The sequence below is a fragment of the Anopheles coluzzii genome, chromosome 3 (assembly GCF_943734685.1).
Source record: "Anopheles coluzzii chromosome 3, AcolN3, whole genome shotgun sequence".
NCBI lineage: Eukaryota > Metazoa > Arthropoda > Insecta > Diptera > Culicidae > Anopheles > Anopheles coluzzii.
Window position 1 is genome coordinate 23346681 of NC_064671.1, and position 19562 is coordinate 23366242.

The 19562-nt window shown below is 43.9% G+C and overlaps 2 long non-coding RNA genes across 3 annotated transcripts in view; both read right to left on the minus strand.

Moving 5' to 3' along the window:
- LOC125907509 (uncharacterized) overlaps positions 1 to 19562 on the minus strand; it is a 90726-nt gene that overhangs the window by 49130 nt on the left and 22034 nt on the right. The gene's annotated exons all lie outside the window — the stretch shown is intronic.
- On the minus strand, positions 5792 to 12558 carry LOC125907508 (uncharacterized). 2 transcript variants are annotated; one of them, XR_007452731.1, is made up of 3 exons: positions 11294 to 12558; positions 10263 to 11219; positions 5792 to 6241 (listed from the first exon to the last, which is right to left on the minus strand). It is a non-coding gene; the product is annotated as an uncharacterized LOC125907508 (long non-coding RNA). The 2 variants fall into 2 exon arrangements; XR_007452730.1 differs by lacking the exon at positions 5792 to 6241 and adding an exon at positions 9723 to 10195.

Genomic DNA, 19562 nt, shown 5'->3' on the forward strand with positions numbered 1-19562 from the left:
ACCTGTAATAGAACGAAATGATTAATAATGTTTGAGCAAATGTTTCATTCATGGGCAGGTCATCCATTTTGTATGAAAGTTTGATCTTTCACGACTGAAAAGCATTTCTCCTCGGTTCTAATCTATCTATATCTATAAAAATCTCGTGTCACGGTGTTTGTTGCGAGCAAGCTCCGAAACGGCTGGATTATTTTCAACGAAACTTTGCACACACCTTATGGTGGTATGAGAAAAGGTTTTAAGACTTAAACATCGTTCAGATGTTACACTAAACTTAATTTAATAATGATTTTCTAACTCCCATACAAAGAGCAGGATTGTTGTGTTGTATACGACACTTTGACACTTGGTGTGATGTGTCTGGCGGTTTACACTCGATGATCGGATCCTGAGGGGATACGTGCACGATACAACTATCCCAAGTAACAAATCAATAATGGAATATTTTTTATTTTATTTTTTTTTTTAATAACTAAGTTTGTCGGGCCAGCTAGTAGTCGTATAGATTTCAAAGTTTTATTGATGATCTGTTTTGATTAATGGGATGTGTTAATAATTATTAACGACCGATTCGTATAAAAAGTGTAATTGCTGACAGAGGGCGACATGTTAAATTTTTAAACACAGCCACAAATACCTGTCCTATTAGTGGGCATGGTACAGTATCGGACAGAAAGATAGAACCCTGGTGTTTTCAACGCACCATGCACCCGTTGGGCCAGGTTTATGTGTGATTTGTATGTGTTTGTGTGTGTGTGTGTGTGTGTGTGTGTGTGTGTGTGTGTGTGTGTGTGTGTGTGTGTGTGTGTGTGTGTGTGTGTGTGTGTGTGTGTGTGTGTGTGTGTGTGTGTGTGTGTGTGTGTGTGTGTGTGTGTGTGTGTGTGTGTGTGTGTGTGTGTGTGTGTGTGTGTGTGTGTGTGTGTGTGTGTGTGTGTTTGCATGTGTATTGGTGTGTGTGTTTGTTTCACAAGTATGTCGTTTCGGATAGATTTGTTAGTGGTTTGTTTGTGTTTTGGGTTTGTTTTTTGTTGTAATTAGCAGGACCACCGCCCTTGCGAGCAGTGATCCCTATTCAAAAATGCAATAAGCTCAGTTCTTGATCTTATTGCCGTCGCCAACAATGACATTAATCATGCGTTGAGGCATCGACATCACCAGTTTCTGGATCGTCAGCAAGCCAAGTTTGGACAGTCCCGGAAGTATGCTTAGAATCGTTGTCTTGCATAAACATCCAAGACCGAGGAAGGTTTTTCCTAGCATGTGATAGCAAATGAGTATCAAGAATGTCTCGATACCCAAAACGATTTAAATTACCGTGGATTCGAACCACCGGACCCATCCCATAGTAGGAGAAGCATCCCCACACCATGAGACTACCACCGCCATGCTTGAAAGTTTTGAAGCAGTACTTCGGATCAAGAGCACAATTAACAGGGCGCCGAACCAACCTGCGTCCGTCCGACCCCTGTCGATTGAATTTCGACTCGTCTGACCACAAAACCCTGCGCCAATCGAACATCGAAGAACATGTGCTCAATTGCAAATAACACCCGTGCGTTTTTATGCGCAGGTGTTAAATTGGGCACTTTGCGTGGCACTCGCGCGAGTAGCCCGGCACTGACCAATCTTCGCTGAACTGTTCTCGGCGTCACCGCCAATTTCAGTCTGCCTCGGATCTCTGGTGCCGAGCTAAACGGATGTTTCTTCGATATGTTTACGATCTTACGGTCTTCCTCCGCCGTGGTCTTCCGAGGACGTCCGGGTGACTTGCGCGTTTCGGTTGTCCGAAGCGCGTTTGCCACAAACGTGCGCGATCGTTCCAACACGAACTCGATCGTTCTGCGCTTAATGCCAGCAGCCGCCATTCGCTTAATGATATGGCGCTGATAATCGGTACAATGTTTACCTCGACCCATTGTAATAAAAATTGCTTGCTAAGACCGTCAAGAACACACTGGTTAAAAACTTGGACACGACTGATGCCGTGCTCTGCCTGCATTCTGCTTTTATACGCGATGAATCACATCGTTGTCGAGCAGCAAAAAAAGCGTATGGATAAAAACAATCAATGAGTAAGCGAGCGAGCATCTACCCATTCAAAACCAGAACAGGTTACTGCCGCGCTCATGAAACAAAACACCCATTGAAAAGAACACCTGCGCGCTTGCTCAATGCACACACAAAGTTTCCCATGCGCACACAACGTTCAACGCAGAGATGCACGCAGGCCTTTCAATGGCGTGCACTGGCGAAACACCTGTGAGGGAATGTCGAGTTCATTGGTATTGTGCGCGTTTCCATTTCGCACCGGTGTCGCATTCACATTCATGAAACAGCACACCTGCGTTCTCGTCCGAGGAACAAGCGGTGCTGTCGATGTAAACTTTAGCTTTTATCCAAGTGTGATCGCACGCTGTTTCACATGATAACACACATTATCAGAATACTTTCAACACAATATGACACCATGTCACCTACGTTTCTTCAGACACAAACCCGCGCACTCGAACATACACATTAAAAAGCACACTCTCTTTCTACTACACACACACACATGCACACACACACACACACACACACACGGGGTATGGGGGAATCAACATAATCAAGAGAATGTCCGCACCTCGTTGTACAGTGCGAGGAACACCAGCGAAGAGCAACGGGATAGACGCCACCCAACACCATCACCTCCACCCAGAGCGGTAGGGAGGCGGGCAGAAGTCCGATCTCTTGGGGAGCGCTATCGCAGGCAGCTACTGGTAGTTGAAGAGCGTCGGCGAATATCCGGCCACAGTGTCGGTGGAGTTATCTCGCAGGAGGATGGAACATCGGTCGAGGCGTCTCGACAAGGCATGAACGGTGCAGAAGAGACTGCAGCGACTGAGGCAGACGTGGCATCACGCTAGATGATGTTGGTGATCTGTGGAGGATCTTGGGAGGACCAAAGTATGGTCAAAAGGGCGATCTCCGCATCCTGAGCGGCAGGGAGGACAAAACGAATATGAAAGGGAAAGAAGGGGGGAAATAAACATGTGTTAGGTGCCTGGCGCACGGGAAAGAGAGGCTCCGAGGAGCAGTAAAAGCCCTCCCTCATAGACCCCTCGCGGGGCAAGAGGGAAGGGAGTGGGCGAGGACAGGGGATATAATGTGTAAATCAATATGAACAATAAAACCTGTCCGTGATATAAAAAAAAAAAAAAAAAAAAAAACACACACACACACACACATAAACACACACTCACACACACACACACACACACACACACACACACACACACACACACACACACACACACACACACACACACACACACACACACACACACACACACACACACACACACACACACATACACACACACATACACACATACAAACACAAGTAACGAAAAAAACACAAGTAACGGCAAAACAAGTGCACGGTGCGTTGAAAAAAAAGGGTCCTATCTTTCTGTCCGACACTGTACTATTTTCGATTTTTGTGCTATTTTCTTTTCTACAGCTTCTAGTTTTTTCTGTTTACATCCATAACAATACAGTTAATCTTTATCTAGACCGGTTGGCCATAAAACAAGATTTTTATTTTACACAAACAGGATTACTCCTGACTAAAGCTAAACTATTTACTATATCTGGCTGATTCTAGACTTCGACTTCGACTGACTAAACCTAACGAGCTAATCTTCTAACTAGGCCGCTGGTTTCTGGCTGCATTGGTCCGTTCTCACGATCGGTCTGCGTGTCGCATTACTTGCGCATGTCGCCGTTGTCCGCTCGTGGCCGGTGTAGCGTTACATCTTCGTCTGCTCGTAGCCGGTGTGGAATGCTAGCTTGCAGTCTGGTTTCTAGCGGGTCGGTCTAACTATACCCATGACAGTGATCACTACCCACTTTTTGTCCAAAGCCATCAACTAACCCACAGCCCTCAAAAACGTCCCAGGTGGAAATATGAGACGGCTGACTGGGAAAAATACAAAATGGAAATGACATACTCATTATCCTTAAATGATCCTCTCTCCCTTACTCATTTTACAGGGATAATAACAAATGCAGCCTTAACTAGTATCCCTCTTAAACAGGGTACAGTTGGAAGAAGGTCCGTGCCTTTGTGGAATAAAAAAGTGGCCCTTGCCATTAAGACTCGACGTAAAGCACTAGAGAGTCTTCAACGTTCAAGAAAAACAGACAATATTTGTTCTCCGTTCTTGGCCGATCAATGCCGAGAAGCCAGTCGGGAATCAAGAGAAGTCGTTACATTTACGAAAAATCAATCTTGGAGCAAATTTGTTTTTAAAATTAACCCTAAGACAACCATCAAAGTAATATTCCAGAAGGTAGCAATTTTATCCGGTAACAACCACAAATCAAACATTCCACCTTCAGAAATACCTGAGGGTTTAGCGGTTCTACTGGTTGTGGAATGTGCTCCAGCATCGACTATAGCGCCATCCGGCTACAAGACCATACCTCAGTCTTCACCGCAGAAGCAATATCCCAGGTTATTGCTGCTGATGAAGGTCTACGCAGAGACAAAGCGAAGGTTCGTGAAGACCTTCGCTCGGATTCGCTTCGGCTTCGGATTACTTCGGGTGCCGAATTATTTCACCAACTCAGTTTCCAAGTCAGTTTCAAACTTATCGGATCTCTGTCTAACTTAGCGGGTACTTGTACCGAAGCTGGTGCCATACCTTCTGGCAACTAGCCACTGCCACTAGCCACAGCCACTGACCACGACAGTCGATAGGCTATTCCCCCCATACCCCGACAGTCTGTCTTCTATTGTGATAGTGTGCAACACACTATTCGTTAGGATTCGGATACGATCATTTCCGAGTCAACTATTCGTTAGGATTCGTTTTGTGTCGGATGCACGGGGATTAAAACAATTAAAACAACAACCAAGACTTATATGGATCGACACACAAATTACTATAAAATCTTTATTCCCTATTCCTAATACTAAAACGGGCCCGTTTTCCCTAATCTAGCCCTACCGAACGAATGTGTATACTCCCTCTCTCTCTTCGCTCCCTTATTCTCCCTTCTGCTCCTCTGGTCAGCGACCCGGGAACTCACGCACATCCTTTCACGCACACATTATACGACAGCCGTCGACTGCTGCCGGTGAGTGGCGCGTCCCGGTGGACAGAACTGCGTAGTCAGGTTGGACCACAATAAATCGGATACGATCATTTCCGAGTAAGACATGAGTTACCGTGAGTGGCCAATTGCCAATTGCAAATAAGCCAATTGCTTAGATAATAAAGGCCCTTCTTTTTTCTCGAACTACGATAACTAAAGCGTTGTGTATTACTATCCTGGTACCCCCATTTTACACTCTTGTTATAGAAGATATGATCGCTCTGCCAGAGCATAGGGTGCTCCGATACAAGCCGGATCAATTTCTGTTTTTCGTTTTTAGACGAATGCTTGCAAAATGGGAAAATCATTAATTTGTTTTGTGTATAGACCGTCTTGTTTTTGCGAGTTAATAAAAATCCATAATATGTATCTAAAAACATTAACTACTAACTAACTAACTAACACAAATAAACTAAATAAAATCATCCAAGAATCTGCTGTAAAGAAACACTGATCAGCCTTTACTAGAGTTTTATAATAGAGATTTGTGCATTCCATAGCCTCACTCAGTAGACCCGTCGTTCGTAATGGGCGCCTCCAACTGCACTCTTTTCCCTTCCCTCCGATGCAACGCTCTCCTATTCCGCAGCGGGTCGCAGCGTGGAAGAGGCAATTGGAGGCCCCATCACATTTTGGGGGGATCTGAAATTATAATCAATAAATATAAGCAAGATTTAATGTTTTTTATTAGATAAATTTACAGCGCGTCTAGAAAACTCTTACTTACATCCTGTTTCTTTAATCGCTGCCAGCTCACGTATCCTTATTGCTCGGTACTTGTACCGGAGCTGGTGCCAAACTTTCTGGCATCTGGCCACGGTGGTCGCCAGATGCCTGGCTATTTCCCCCCATGCTCCGGCAGTCTGTTTTCTATTATTATAGAAGTTGTGATTGGTCTACCAGAGCATGAGGTGCCCCGATACAAGTTGAATAAGTTTCCGTTTTTCATTTTTAGAGGAAAGCTTGCAAAAAAGGAAAATCATTTATTTGTTTTGTGTATAGACCGTCTTGTTTTTGCGAATTCCCTTCCCTCTGCTGCGGGCCACCGCGTAGAAGAGGCAATTAGAGGCCCCATCACATTTTCTTCTGAGCGTTCTATCTACAAAAAAAAGGAAATAATGAGTTATTTGCGTTTTTACTTAGAATCAACTGCTTTATTTATTTATTGAAGATAATTGCGTGGCGCGCGCAGGGGCCTTTGCAATATTAAAATAAAGTAATACTTAAAATAACCCTACTTGCTATATACTTGAAAACAGACATGAACATTTAAACGTGGCAACTGTAATGTTGAAGTCAAAAAAGCAGTAGAACTTATTGAAAGCTTTACACATTGAAATAATTGGATCATGAGCTCCTCTGGAAGTACGGGCCCGGTCTATTTTGATCAGAAAATTTCGAGGACGTAGCGCGTGGTCAGGGGCGTACAAATTTATTTTAAGAAGAAGCTCGGGAGCATCAATTTCGCCTTTTATTAATTTTGCTACAAAAACTGCTTGTGCTACCTCCCTACGTCTCTCTAAGGACTGCAATCCTAGAAGAAGCCGTCTAGCTTGATAGGTTAGAGGCTGGTCCATGTTCCACCGTAAGGTTCTTATAGCTATTTTTGTGAATTTTTTCTGAATTCGCTCAATTCGTGTGGACCAGTTGTTAGTGTGCGGAGACCATGTTACAACATTAAATTCAAGTACGGACCGGACTAACGCGACAAACAGTTGTTTTAAACAGAAAGGGTCATTAAAATCAGATGTCAGACGATGAATAAAACCAAGCTGCCGATATGCTTTGTCGATGACGTACGAATATTGTTGACGGAAGGAGAGTGCTGAGTCAAGAATAGTGCCGAGGTCCTTAGTTTCTATGTTACGTGGGATTATACACGAGTCAAGATTATAGTCTCGCTTGATAGGGTCTTTTTTACGAGTAAAACTAATCACGCAACACTTATTGACACACAAGGATAGCGAGTTCGCAGAGCACCAATTGCTAAATACGTCTAGGCTATCAACTGCTTTAGCTACATACGAAGTCATTGTCAGCCAGCGAGGCATCTACGGTTGCAGAAAATGCACCAGCCTGTAGCAGTGCCATTTAGGCGGCATCTCGGGATCTGAAATTAACAATAATAAATATAAGCACGATCTAATGTATTTTATTACATTCATTTGCAGCGCGTCTAGTACATCCTTTTTTTGAAACGAAACTCAATTTTGGTGGATACGTGAGCTGGCGGATTTGGTTGGCGAACGTTCATAGCTCTACCTCCTAGTGGTACTGCTTGGGCTGTTGCTATGCTGCGGGCAACCATCGCTGGCTGAGCTTGGGCCATGTTGTCTCTCATCTCGTTGTACCGCTGTACATCAAAAAGCCTGCGTTTAGGCATCACAGCTGGCGCCTGGCAACGAGGGCATATGAACGAATGCATAGATGCTTCTGCTGCTTCTGCAGTGTTGTGTGTTTGGCTTCTCGCTGAGGTACTTTTATTTACCACTAATATAGTACACAATAATAAATATTAACAAGCACAATTACACATTAAAAATACCCGGCCGCGCCAGCCGTACCGTGTCCTGGCGGGAGCCCTGCACGACCGGCTGCTCGCAACACCTCTCTTGTTCGAGCGCACACGACACACACTAAGCGGCCCGCGCGTAGGTTGTGTACGACAGTGTGCGTGACACACTGTCGTCCCCTGGACATTGATCAGTGGGAGCACAACTACCACGGCAAGTCCAGAGGTCGGCACGGCTGCCCACAACATGCTGTTTCTGCTGCGTCTACAGCTTCTGCTGTTCCAACAGATGCTTCTGCTGCTTCTGCTGTTCCAACACGAGCAGCTGCAGCCCGCGCTGCCTGCCGGGTTGTAACACCACCACTTCCTGCAATCGCTGCCGGTTGGGTTACACCACCACCTCCAACCATCGCTGCCTGTTGGCGGGATTCGGCTTTTGATGCAGCTTCCGCACGTAGTTGGCCTCGAGTCTTCATAGTTGAAATAAAATAAAAAAAAAAAATAATTAATTTAGTGATAATTAATAAGGCAGTTTATCAGCCTACCTTTTTTTTTTGTTAAGAACACAGAAAATTTTTGACGAACGACACAGGACGACACAAAACACAAAATGGACCGATAACGAAGTCTAGTCTCAAGATGTATGTATTTAGGAGGTGAATTATTACCGACTTTACCGGGCAGAGTGACCAGAAATACCGATTCATCTGTACTGACGGTCCTCGAGATACACCCCTGTGATATCTCAGCGGATATTTCAACTCAGTGGACACGGTTTCAACTGAATGCACAATATTTATTAATTACGACTTAACTGCTTCGCGTTTTTCATCAGACTGACCAACTCCACTCGGTCACAAAATAAATTTCATAATTCCCTCTCTCACTCTCTCCTTCTCTTCATTCCCTCTCTTTTCCCCCTTAACCTGGTCCAGCGAACAGCAGCAACTCGCTTGCCTCTCAGGCCCGTCCGACCACACAAGCCGCCCGCTTGCATTCTACGGTGGGTTTCGCGGAATTCTGGCCGGTGTCGATGTGATTGAACAACAATTGTGGGTGCCGCCGTTCCAGACAATTGTCGCCAAAACAGATACCACTCGGACAGCCTTCCGTTCGCTCCTCACCCTGCACCTCTCGCTCCTTCCTCAGCCCGTCCTTCTCGCTCGTTCCTCAGACCGCATATCTTCCTCGTTCCATCGAAATGGAACATCCTCCCGGCCTGGTTGATGCTACGGATCTATAACTGGAAGAAGAGCTAATTTATGAACAGGACGTTTAAACTCACCACTCTTTGTCTTCACATCCGCTACCCAGATCAATCTGTCCTCGCCCGGGAACACCCTTGTAATGCGTCCCAGCTTCCACAAATGCGGGGGCGTGTTATCCTCCTTCATTAGAACCAATGCTCCCTCCTTTACGTTGTCCTTTATTTTGGTCCACTTGTATCTGGTTTGCAGTTCGCACAAATACTCCCTTTGCCATCTATTCCAGAATTGCTGCCGCAGTTGTTGGATTCGCTGCCATTTATTCAAGCGACCTTCAGGCATATCTAAGTTTGATGGTTCTGCAACTCCAATCAAGGGACCGATTGGATCAGTCCTGTTTTTGCGAATTGATAAAAATCCATAAAATGTATCTAAAAACATAAACTACTAACTAACTAACTAACTCAAATAAACTAAATAAAAATCATCCAAGCATCCGCTGTAAAGTTACGCTGATCAGCCTTTACTAGAGTTTTATAATAGAGATTTGTGCATTCCATAGCCTCACTCAGTAGACCCGTCGTTCGTAATAGGCGCCTCCAACTGCACTCTCTTCCCTTTCCTCCGATGCGACGCTCTCCTATTCCGCAGCGGGTCGCAGCGTAGAAGAGGCAATTGGAGTCCCCATTACGCTTACTTATTACAAAAGATATTAATCTACAAATAAAGTAAAAAGGAAATAATGAGTTATTTGCGTTTTTACAGAAATTAAACTGTTTTATCTACATACCACACCATTCGCTCTCAACGACTCATCAACTGTTTCCCGCAGAAAGCCCATTGACCTATAGCAATGCCACTTAGGAGGCGAAGGGGGATCTGAAATTATAATCAATAAATATAAGCAAGATTTAATGTGTTTTATTACGTACATTTGCAGCGCGTCTAGAAAACTCTTACTTACATCCTGTCTTATTGACCGCTTCCAGCTCACGTACCCTGATCGCTCGGTACTTGTACCGGAGCTGGTGCCAAACTTTCTGGCATCTGGCCACGGTGGTCGCCAGATGCCTGGCTATTTCCCCCCATGCTCCGGCAGTCTTTCTTCTATTATTATAGAATGGGTCATTGGTCTGCCAGAGCATGGGGTGCCCCGATACAAGTCGGATCAAATCCTTTTTATCCTGTTTGGAGGAAAGCTTGCAAAAAAGGAAAATCATTAATTTGTTTTGTGTATAGACCGTCTTGTTTTTGCGAATTCCCTTCCCTCTGCTGCGGGCCACCGCGTAGAAGAGGCAATTAGAGGCCCCATCACATTTTCTTCTGAGCGTTCTATCTACAAAAAAAAGGAAATAATGAGTTATTTGCGTTTTTACTTAGAATCAACTGCTTTAGCTACATACGAAGTCATTGTCAGCCAGCGAGGCATCTACGGTTGCAGAAAATGCACCAGCCTGTAGCAGTGCCATTTAGGCGGCATCTCGGGATCTGAAATTAACAATAATAAATATAAGCACGATCTAATGTATTTTATTACATTCATTTGCAGCGCGTCTAGTACATCCTTTTTTTGAAACGAAACTCAATTTTGGTGGATACGTGAGCTGGCGGATTTGGTTGGCGAACGTTCATAGCTCTACCTCCTAGTGGTACTGCTTGGGCTGTTGCTATGCTGCGGGCAACCATCGCTGGCTGAGCTTGGGCCATGTTGTCTCTCATCTCGTTGTACCGCTGTACATCAAAAAGCCTGCGTTTAGGCATCACAGCTGGCGCCTGGCAACGAGGGCATATGAACGAATGCATAGATGCTTCTGCTGCTTCTGCAGTGTTGTGTGTTTGGCTTCTCGCTGAGGTACTTTTATTTACCACTAATATAGTACACAATAATAAATATTAACAAGCACAATTACACATTAAAAATACCCGGCCGCGCCAGCCGTACCGTGTCCTGGCGGGAGCCCTGCACGACCGGCTGCTCGCAACACCTCTCTTGTTCGAGCGCACACGACACACACTAAGCGGCCCGCGCGTAGGTTGTGTACGACAGTGTGCGTGACACACTGTCGTCCCCTGGACATTGATCAGTGGGAGCACAACTACCACGGCAAGTCCAGAGGTCGGCACGGCTGCCCACAACATGCTGTTTCTGCTGCGTCTACAGCTTCTGCTGTTCCAACAGATGCTTCTGCTGCTTCTGCTGTTCCAACACGAGCAGCTGCAGCCCGCGCTGCCTGCCGGGTTGTAACACCACCACTTCCTGCAATCGCTGCCGGTTGGGTTACACCACCACCTCCAACCATCGCTGCCTGTTGGCGGGATTCGGCTTTTGATGCAGCTTCCGCACGTAGTTGGCCTCGAGTCTTCATAGTTGAAATAAAATAAAAAAAAAAATAATTAATTTAGTGATAATTAATAAGGCAGTTTATCAGCCTACCTTTTTTTTTGTTAAGAACACAGAAAATTTTTGACGAACGACACAGGACGACACAAAACACAAAATGGACCGATAACGAAGTCTAGTCTCAAGATGTATGTATTTAGGAGGTGAATTATTACCGACTTTACCGGGCAGAGTGACCAGAAATACCGATTCATCTGTACTGACGGTCCTCGAGATACACCCCTGTGATATCTCAGCGGATATTTCAACTCAGTGGACACGGTTTCAACTGAATGCACAATATTTATTAATTACGACTTAACTGCTTCGCGTTTTTCATCAGACTGACCAACTCCACTCGGTCACAAAATAAATTTCATAATTCCCTCTCTCACTCTCTCCTTCTCTTCATTCCCTCTCTTTTCCCCCTTAACCTGGTCCAGCGAACAGCAGCAACTCGCTTGCCTCTCAGGCCCGTCCGACCACACAAGCCGCCCGCTTGCATTCTACGGTGGGTTTCGCGGAATTCTGGCCGGTGTCGATGTGATTGAACAACAATTGTGGGTGCCGCCGTTCCAGACAATTGTCGCCAAAACAGATACCACTCGGACAGCCTTCCGTTCGCTCCTCACCCTGCACCTCTCGCTCCTTCCTCAGCCCGTCCTTCTCGCTCGTTCCTCAGACCGCATATCTTCCTCGTTCCATCGAAATGGAACATCCTCCCGGCCTGGTTGATGCTACGGATCTATAACTGGAAGAAGAGCTAATTTATGAACAGGACGTTTAAACTCACCACTCTTTGTCTTCACATCCGCTACCCAGATCAATCTGTCCTCGCCCGGGAACACCCTTGTAATGCGTCCCAGCTTCCACAAATGCGGGGGCGTGTTATCCTCCTTCATTAGAACCAATGCTCCCTCCTTTACGTTGTCCTTTATTTTGGTCCACTTGTATCTGGTTTGCAGTTCGCACAAATACTCCCTTTGCCATCTATTCCAGAATTGCTGCCGCAGTTGTTGGATTCGCTGCCATTTATTCAAGCGACCTTCAGGCATATCTAAGTTTGATGGTTCTGCAACTCCAATCAAGGGACCGATTGGATCAGTCCTGTTTTTGCGAATTGATAAAAATCCATAAAATGTATCTAAAAACATAAACTACTAACTAACTAACTAACTCAAATAAACTAAATAAAAATCATCCAAGCATCCGCTGTAAAGTTACGCTGATCAGCCTTTACTAGAGTTTTATAATAGAGATTTGTGCATTCCATAGCCTCACTCAGTAGACCCGTCGTTCGTAATAGGCGCCTCCAACTGCACTCTCTTCCCTTTCCTCTGATGCGACGCTCTCCTATTCCGCAGCGGGTCGCAGCGTAGAAGAGGCAATTGGAGTCCCCATCACATTTTCTTCTGAGCGTTCTATCTGCAAATAAAGTAAAAAGGAAATAATGAGTTATTTGCGTTTTTACAGAAATTAAACTGTTTTATCTACATACCACACCAGTTTCTCCCAGCGACTGATCAACTATTTCCCTCAGAAAATTCAGAGGCCTATAGCAGTGCCACGTAGGGGATTGGGATCTGAAATTATAATCAATAAATATAAGCAAGATTTAATGTGTTTTATTAGATAAATTTACAGCGCGCCTAGAAAACTCTTACTTACATCCAGTTTCTTTTATCGCTGCCAGCTCACGTACCCTGATCGCTCGGTACTTGTACCGGAGCTGGTGCCAATCTTTCTGGCATCTGATCACGGTGATCGCCAGATGCCTGGCTATTTCCCTCCATGCTTCGGCAATCTTTCTTCTATTATTATAGAATGGGCCATTGGTCCGCCAGAGCATGGGGTGCTCCGATACAAGTCGGATCAAATCCTTTTTCTCCTGTTTGGAGGAAAGCTTGCAAAAAAGGAAAATCATTAATTTGTTTTGTGTATAGACCGTCTTGTTTTTGCGAATTCCCTTCCCTCTGCTGCGGGCCACCGCGTAGAAGAGGCAATTGGAGGCCCCATCACATTTTCTTCTGAGCGTTCTATCTACAAATAAAGTAAAAAGGAAATAATGAGTTATTTGCGTTTTTACAGAAATTAAACTGTTTTATCTACATACCACACCATTCGCTCTCATCGACTCATCAACTATTTCCCGCAGAAAGCTCATTGGCCTATAGCAATGCCACTTAGGAGGCGAAGGGGGATCTGAAATTATAATCAATAAATATAAGCAAGATTTAATGTGTTTTATTACATACATTTGCAGCGCGTCTAGAAAACTCTTACTTACATCCTGTCTTATTGACCGCTTCCAGCTCACGTACCCTGATCGCTCGGTACTTGTACCGGAGCTGGTGCCAAACTTTCTGGCATCTGGCCACGGTGGTTGCCAGATGCCTGGCTATTTCCCCCCATGCTCCGGCAATCTTTCTTCTATTATTATAGAATGGGCCATTGGTCCGCCAGAGCATGGGGTGCTCCGATACAAGTCGGATCAAATCCTTTTTATCCTGTTTGGAGGAAAGCTTGCAAAAAAGGAAAATCATTTATTTGTTTTGTGTATAGACCGTCTTGTTTTTGCGAATTCCCTTCCCTCTGCTGCGGGCCACCGCGTAGAAGAGGCAATTGGAGGCCCCATCACATTTTCTTCTGAGCGTTCTATCTACAAATAAAGTAAAAAGGAAATAATGAGTTATTTGCGTTTTTACAGAAATTAAACTGTTTTATCTACATACCACACCATTCGCTCTCATCGACTCATCAACTATTTCCCGCAGAAAGCTCATTGGCCTATAGCAATGCCACTTAGGAGGCGAAGGGGGATCTGAAATTATAATCAATAAATATAAGCAAGATTTAATGTGTTTTATTACATACATTTGCAGCGCGTCTAGAAAACTCTTACTTACATCCTGTCTTATTGACCGCTTCCAGCTCACGTACCCTGATCGCTCGGTACTTGTACCGGAGCTGGTGCCAAACTTTCTGGCATCTGGCCACGGTGGTTGCCAGATGCCTGGCTATTTCCCCCCATGCTCCGGCAGTCTTTCTTCTATTATTATAGAATGGGTCATTGGTCTGCCAGAGCATGGGGTGCCCCGATACAAGTCGGATCAAATCCTTTTTATCCTGTTTGGAGGAAAGCTTGCAAAACAGGAAAATCATTAATTTGTTTTGTGTATAGACCGTCTTGTTTTTGCGAATTCCCTTCCCTCTGCTGCGGGCCACCGCGTAGAAGAGGCAATTGGAGGCCCCATCACATTTTCTTCTGAGCGTTCTATCTACAAATAAAGTAAAAAGGAAATAATGAGTTATTTGCGTTTTTACAGAAATTAAACTGTTTTATCTACATACCACACCATTCGCTCTCATCGACTCATCAACTATTTCCCGCAGAAAGCTCATTGGCCTATAGCAATGCCACTTAGGAGGCGAAGGGGGATCTGAAATTATAATCAATAAATATAAGCAAGATTTAATGTGTTTTATTACATACATTTGCAGCGCGTCTAGAAAACTCTTACTTACATCCTGTCTTATTGACCGCTTCCAGCTCACGTACCCTGATCGCTCGGTACTTGTACCGGAGCTGGTGCCAAACTTTCTGGCATCTGGCCACGGTGGTTGCCAGATGCCTGGCTATTTCCCCCCATGCTCCGGCAGTCTTTCTTCTATTATTATAGAATGGGTCATTGGTCTGCCAGAGCATGGGGTGCCCCGATACAAGTCGGATCAAATCCTTTTTATCCTGTTTGGAGGAAAGCTTGCAAAACAGGAAAATCATTAATTTGTTTTGTGTATAGACCGTCTTGTTTTTGCGAATTCCCTTCCCTCTGCTGCGGGCCACCGCGTAGAAGAGGCAATTGGAGGCCCCATCACATTTTCTTCTGAGCGTTCTATCTACAAATAAAGTAAAAAGGAAATAATGAGTTATTTGCGTTTTTACAGAAATTAAACTGTTTTATCTACATACCACACCATTCGCTCTCATCGACTCATCAACTATTTCCCGCAGAAAGCTCATTGGCCTATAGCAATGCCACTTAGGAGGCGAAGGGGGATCTGAAATTATAATCAATAAATATAAGCAAGATTTAATGTGTTTTATTACATACATTTGCAGCGCGTCTAGAAAACTCTTACTTACATCCTGTCTTATTGACCGCTTCCAGCTCACGTACCCTGATCGCTCGGTACTTGTACCGGAGCTGGTGCCAAACTTTCTGGCATCTGGCCACGGTGGTTGCCAGATGCCTGGCTATTTCCCCCCATGCTCCGGCAGTCTTTCTTCTATTATTATAGAATGGGTCATTGGTCTGCCAGAGCATGGGGTGCCCCGATACAAGTCGGATCAAATCCTTTTTATCCTGTTTGGAGGAAAGCTTGCAAAACAGGAAAATCATTAATTTGTTTTGTGTATAGACCGTCTTGTTTTTGCGAATTCCCTTCCCTCTGCTGCGGGCCACCGCGTAGAAGAGGCAATTGGAGGCCCCATCACATTTTCTTCTGAGCGTTCTATCTACAAATAAAGTAAAAAGGAAATAATGAGTTATTTGCGTTTTTACAGAAATTAAACTGTTTTATCTACATACCACACCAGTTTCTCCCAGCGACTGATCAACTATTTCCCTCAGAAAATTCAGAGGCCTATAGCAGTGCCACGTAGGGGATTGGGATCTGAAATTATAATCAATAAATATAAGCAAGATTTAATGTTTTTTATTAGATAAATTTACAGCGCGTCAAGAAAACTCTTACTTGCATCCTGTTTCTTTTATCGCTGCCAGCTCACGTACCCTTATCGCTCGGTACTTGTACCGGAGCTGGTGCCAAACTTTCTGGCATCTGGCCACGTGGTGGTCGCCAGATGCCTGGCTATTTCGCCCCATGCTCCGGCAGTCTGTTTCCTATTATTATAATAGTTGTTATTGGTCTGCTAGAGCATGGAGTGCCCGATACAAGTTGAATAAGTTTCCGTTTTACATTTTTAGATGAAAGCTTGCAAAACAGGAAAATCGTTAATTTGTTTTGTGTATAGACCGTATTGTTTTTGCGAATTGATAAAAATCCATAAAATGTATCTAAAAACATTCACTACTAACTAACTAACTAACACATATAAACTAAATAAAAATCATCCAAGCATCCGCTGGAAAGTAACGCTGATCAGCCTTTACTAGAGTTTTATAATAGAGATTTGTGCATTCCATAGCCTCACTCAGTAGACAAGTCGTTCTTAATGGGCGCCTCCAACTGCACTCTCTTCCCTTCCTCCGCTGCGGCGCTCTGCTATTCCGCAGCGGGCCACCGTGTAGAAGATGCAATTGAAGGCCCCATCACATTTTCTTCAGAGCGTTCTATCTACAGAAAAGTAAAAAGGAAATAATGAGTTATTTGCGTTTTTACAGAAATCAAACTGTTTTATCTACATACCAACCCATTCGCTCTCAGCGACTCATCTACATATTCCCGCAGAAAACTCATTGGCCTGTAACAGTGCCACTTAGGAGGCGCAACGGAATCTGAAATTATAATCAATAAATATAAGCACAATTTAATTTCATTTCATTTCATTTCATTTATTTAATACAATATCCGCCATCAAGGCTAAATATAATAGACTTAAAACTAATTTAATACTAACAAATAAACAAAATAATTCATGAAAAACTAAGCCTAACTAACCTAGGGAAACGCTAGAGAGAGTATAGTTAAATAAAATAGGAGAAAGAGAGTGCTTGTAATGTGCTTTATTACATACATTTTCAGCGCGTCTAGCAAAAAAAATATTTATTTATTTATTTATTTATTTTAACAAAGTTATCTAGCCATGCTGGCCTCCAGAACTTAATGCTAGTTTCCTAACCAATATAAACACTGAACTCATAAGCAAATAAATAAAAGCTGACCACAAAAATAAATTGATAAAAATAATAAGAATTTCGCTCGTCAGTAAAGGCTTCGCAAAGTTTGTTTTAGTACATTTACGCTTACGCTAGGATCGACAATGCAGTTAACAGAGCTATACGAGCTAATCGTTCTCAAAAGTGGATCATTAGAACCAAATACCGTAGACCTAAAATCAGTGCTAAATAGGTTACATTGCCTTAGATTCCTACTAGGTCCCTGAAAATTAATTTGTTCTAGAATAAACGGTGCGTCAATGTAACCGCTGATAAACTTATATGTATAAAAGTACACTGTGCCGTCATTCGTCTATGTTGTAGTGAGACTAGTCCGAATAGCAGACACCTAGCAAGATACGAAGTATACACAGATTCTCGAGACCATGGTAAACGGTAGTAAAGAGTGCGTAAAAGTTTTCTTTGAACTGCTTCTAGTCTATCGATTTTGTACTACTGAGTTGGTTTCCATAAAATGCTAGCTAATTCTAGAATCGGTCTCACATTAGCACAATACAGTGATTTTAGGGTAAAGGGGTCTTTTAAATCTTTAGCGACACGTAACACAAAACTTAACAAACGATTTGCTTTAGCTAAACACAACTCAAAATGATCGTCAAACGTTAACCTGCTATCAAGCTGAACACCTAAATCGCGAACGCTGTTGGTCCGCCGAACTGAACTGTCAGCTATTTTGTAGTCAAAAAGAATAGGGGATCTTTTTCTGGCGAACATAAACTGTTATTGAAATTTGAATCAGTTAACAAATTATCTAATGGAACAGATAATGAAGCTGATTTGGAAATGTGTACACAATCATGCACACAATCGTGACACTATCGCAAGTGTATATTGCACTATAACGTTATTTACATGTTAAAATTATTCATTATGCAAACACATATATAATTATTGCATCAAATATACTACTCATTTTTTTAACTGAAATTGTATAAATATATCGCATTACTCACCAATTGATAGCCTAGTTGTTTTTCTTTCGTTTGGCATTGGGGTGTAGTAGCCACATTTGGGATATGTAATACAATCATATTTTTTATTCTACTGGGTTTGGTCGGTTCGATCGGTAACAAGATAGGAAAAATAAAATAGGTGCACATAATAATATGCACGCACCACTAACAAATACTTTTACTAGACCCGTTCCAAACAGAGTCCAGTGTATGTTTAGTGCACCTTGTATATTGTTCATTTGATTCTGAAAATTTGAAAAAGAAACAAAGATATTAGCATTCTTTACACTTATTAAACGTACAGAAACTATATGTATACTTGCCTTGCGTTATACTGCCGTCAAGATATACCGAGCGGGAGACCGTCACCATCCTACCCGAGCAGGATGACGCTGTACATATTCACGGCTGCGCCATAATGATTTGGTGTGGTATGGATGATACGTGGGAGCTGTGCCAAAAACATCAAACCATTCTCGCCTCCTCCTGATAAGCTTTAGCGCATTAGCTCCTTGGTGATGTCATCATCTGGTTCCTGCGGACAGTATATTCATTCCTTACAATCCAATATCCCCAGCGACTCGGCAAACGTTGCGACCGAAAGAGACAAATCTTCTAAACATGTTCGTAGATTTGCACTTGAAGAGGCAACTAGATCAACCAAAAGAGAACATGTATGAAAATTATTTAAAATGTGTGAACGATAAAGAGCCTCCACCTAGTCAACAAATAGCTACATGCGGGTCGCGAGCCGTACTATGCCGATCGCTGTCCTAACCGATCCGATCTGTGTCCTGCCAGCCGATTGGAACGCACCCTCCCCTTCGCTAGAGCCACCGGCCGTGCGCCGATAGTCATGTCAGCTGTTGATGAAAAGGTGTCTGTTAACAAGAAAGAAACAAACATGAAACTCAATCGCACACCCGGAACATACAGCGCATCGCACCACAATAGACGACGCAACTTAACTTCCGCTATGCTTCTAGTCGCGATGGCCGGACACACTCGGCATCGTTACACAGTGTGAATCGAACGTATGCAGCCGGCTCTTGACCGCCCTCATTCGGCGTGAATGGCTCACCGAGAAACGGCTTCGCTGCCAGCTCGGCCGCGCCGATTGCATCCTGTTACTGCTGCTCGTCAATGCGGTGCACCTCGAGTGCATCGACGACCGGTCCGTGGAACAAGGCATTCACAGACGATCCAGGATAACCAGCTGAATCCCATCAGCCAGGAACCAGCAACCTAAAAAAAGCCGGACACCAACCATACCATTTTTTCGATCCTAAAAAAAAGCCCAACAACCGGAACGATATTATCCGCACCCTCACCGTCGATCTCACAGTACCAACGGGACGAGTGCTTTCCTTTGCTTCGGATAGTTGTGAAAGTTTTCCACGTACCACTGGTGGGTGATTTTCAGCTTGCTCGAGAACACCTGCAGGAACC